The sequence below is a fragment of the Mus pahari genome, chromosome 16, assembly GCF_900095145.1.
Source record: "Mus pahari chromosome 16, PAHARI_EIJ_v1.1, whole genome shotgun sequence".
NCBI classification, from domain to species: Eukaryota; Metazoa; Chordata; class Mammalia; order Rodentia; family Muridae; genus Mus; species Mus pahari.
This window is the reverse complement of record NC_034605.1, coordinates 42,835,814-42,839,120: the sequence shown is the minus strand read 5'-3', so window position 1 is coordinate 42,839,120 and position 3,307 is coordinate 42,835,814. Positions and strand designations below refer to the sequence as shown.

General features: G+C 35.3%; 1 non-coding gene across 1 annotated transcript; it reads left to right on the top strand.

Annotated features, from left to right (window-relative positions):
* Nucleotides 1–2,215: 2,215 nt before the first annotated feature.
* LOC115065638 lies at nt 2,216–2,382 on the top strand. The gene has a single exon (XR_003845408.1). It is a non-coding gene; the product is annotated as a U1 spliceosomal RNA (small nuclear RNA).
* Nucleotides 2,383–3,307: the final 925 nt, after the last annotated feature.

The following is a 3,307-nucleotide window of genomic DNA, read 5'->3' as shown; positions in this document are numbered from 1 at the left end:
TTAATATCCAGGATCTACGAAGGATTACTAACTTGTCATGAAAAGGTAAAAATAAATAAATTGTATGATCTGGATAGACGTTTCTCCAAAGAAGATCTAGGGATGTCTTATTAACATGTGATTAACCTGTGCCATCAGTTACCAAGGGAAATGCAGAAGAAGACCTCAGTGTGGTGAGTTTCACGTAGGCCCAGATAGTTAATTTGAAATAGGACAGTAATGAGAAAGTAACAAAAGTTAGGCATGTTAGGGAAAAGAGAACTGGATTGATGGTAAAAATGTAAAATCCAGCAGATGCGAATCATTTGAGGAGGTTCCTCAAAGGCTAACAGAAACACCAGGACCTCCATATCTATCTAGGTGTGGACTCGAGAGCAGAAAGCAGGGATTCATTCGGATGCTTGCCTACTTGAAGCTACTTGAAGGCCAGCATTGACTGCATTGTTGTTCACAAAGGACTAACAAAGTAAAAATGACACCTGTGCCCATCAAAAGATGAATGAGAAAAATAAAAATGTGTTATTCATGTACACTAGACTATTGCCATGCCTTAAAAAGATTAAAATCCTGGTGTGTGCAATGAAAAATGGACAGAGAAAAAAAGACTTAGGGATATGAGCCTAGAAAATAGAATCAAAAATCACTATCTGTTGGAGAGATGGCTCGGTGGTTAAGCACACTGACTTCTCTTCCAGGGTTCCTGAGTTTAATTCCCAGCAAACACATTATGATTCATGGTCATCTGCAACAGGATCCAATGCCCTCTTCTAGTGTGCTTGAAGATAGCAACAGTGGACTCACATATACAAAATAAATAACTCTTCTAAAAACATCACTTTATCAGTCTACTTAAGTGAAAATTGCCTCTCATCTTTCTCCCATCCCACTTTTCTCACTTCTCTCCTCCCCTCCCCTCCCTTCCCCTCCCTTCCGTCCCTCCTGCCCCTTACCTCTCCTCTCTACGGCGGTCTTTTCCATCATTGGGTATCCAATGCTGGTCTTCATATAGGTCAAGTGAGTTCTGTAACTGAGCAGCAGTCACAGATTGTAAGAAAATTCATAGAGATAGGTCATAGGTCATTCCAGGTGTCCCAGGGGCCATAGAGTGGGAAATGAAGAGGTGTTGGCAAGTGGGTTAGGGAGGTCTTGCTGGAAATGGTGAATAATTTCCAGCAATGTAGACTGATGATGGCTTCACAACATGCATGTAGCTAATGCCGCTAGATTCTGCACTTGAGCTTCGTATCACCTGTACTTTCTCACGAAGAAAGTTAAGACTGAAGTACTGTCACCATCGTGTCTTCCCCTCTGCTCTGCAGAGGTTCGTTATGACAGAGGGTAAAGCTGCTCCCTCTTCTCCGGACACTTTCATTTTACTTAGCTTGGAGTTTTTTCTTTAGCCTTTCCCATGAAATCAAAAATAAGTCCACGCCCTCTCCAGAGGACAAAGAATCTAGAGAAAATACGCATGTCAATAGAGGTTAATATTTAAGAAGGGAGGTTTTTTGTGTTTTATTTATTTTCTTTTTTAGAATCTGAAGATGTTATTTCAAATACAATTATTTTTGTGCATTGAGTATTTTTTGCAGGCTTTATAAAGGAAAATAATAACAATTAAAATTTTTCTGCAAAAGACAGATGTCATAAAATTTTTCTTTCATTTATTAATTAACATTAAAATCCACAGTCAAATTTATACAAATGGGAAAGCTGAAAAACCCATGCAAAACAACTGAACATTTTAGGGAACAATTAAAATTAGATATATGAAAATATGTTTTATGCTTACAGTTTTAGTAACTTTTATATCATAAAAGTTTTCTTTTTTCATAAATGTATTCTTACATACACAGCTACACAAAAACAACAGAAGAAAATGTCTATAATCAAATTATGAATGTTCTTTACATATCTTTAAATGTCATTCCCTATGAATTTTTATTTGGTATGATAGTTTTTCTATTGCATTCATAATTTATCTGGGGAAATTATTAAATTTACTTAAGCAAATGCATATAAGCAGGCAGACATTGGTTCCACACCATCAATTGGTTCATTCTTTCCTCACTTTTAATTGAATTATGTTTTATAGTTTTCAAAAATATTATAAAATACTTCACTTTTATATTTACACAGTATATCATTGGAGTAATCATGTGTGTTCCTGGTGTATCACTAGTCTGGAAAACGCATCTGAACTCACAATTTGAAGTATATACATACATGGCAGATGAGACTCCAAGATGTCAAAGGTGGTTTTCCCAGGGTGAGGCTCATCCCTTGCATTCCTGATGTGTAGATCCCCATGATGTCCTCAAACCAAAGAAACTCAGCTACCTTATTTGTGGTCATGGAGGACAGTGGTGGCTACATTTTCTTCTATTCAATAAATTCAAGCCAATATACATACATATACACATACATGTACACGTACACGTGCACATACATATATATATTCAGTGTCTGCCCCATAACAAGGTAGAATCAAATTTAACACACTTCGGTCCAGGACTGCTTGTAGACTCTGCTGTAGTTTTTCTTCTCATGGATTCTAGACCAGTATTGTGCTTTCAAATCAAATTTAAAATTTAAATTCTAGATTATCCCACTTCTTCCTCAGGTGTTGTTTTCAAATACCATGACACCTTGTGGCTGAATTCATACCCAACAGGGGGATGGCACTCTTGGCTCGATTTTATTAGATGTGGGTCACTTTATGTTTTGCTATTAGAATGTACATGTTTTCCAAATGTTTATGCAAGACTGTAGAATTATTTTGAGTGATGAAATTCATGAGAATTTCATTATATATACATATAGTATATGTAAATATGATGTATATATATTAAGAATGTGTCTCTACATATAAATAGAATTGTTTATACATTTTTAAAAAGCTGTTTAATCATGAGTCATTAATTAACCCATCCCCCACGGTCTATGCTTACATCTTTGATCTCATGAATTAGTTCCTGAGGCCTAATTTTCAAAACCTGCTGATAAAATATTTCTCTGCCTGATTCTTAGAATATCTTGGCTCAGTGTGCCTATAAGTTTTTTTGTTGTGGTTTTAAAATCCTGGCTCCTGGCTTGAGACTAACACCGAACCAAACTGTTAAATCATATAGCAATTTACTTAGTATTCATCATAAGAATTGTCTAGATTTATTTATATATTTGCTGTTAATAATAAACCTCAGAATTTTGTAAGCCAGATATCTTCATGAAGATATCTAAAGAATTATAATTTTCAATATAAAGATGTAAACCTGAAAAAAAAATAAGTATGATAAAACCTACAGTTAAT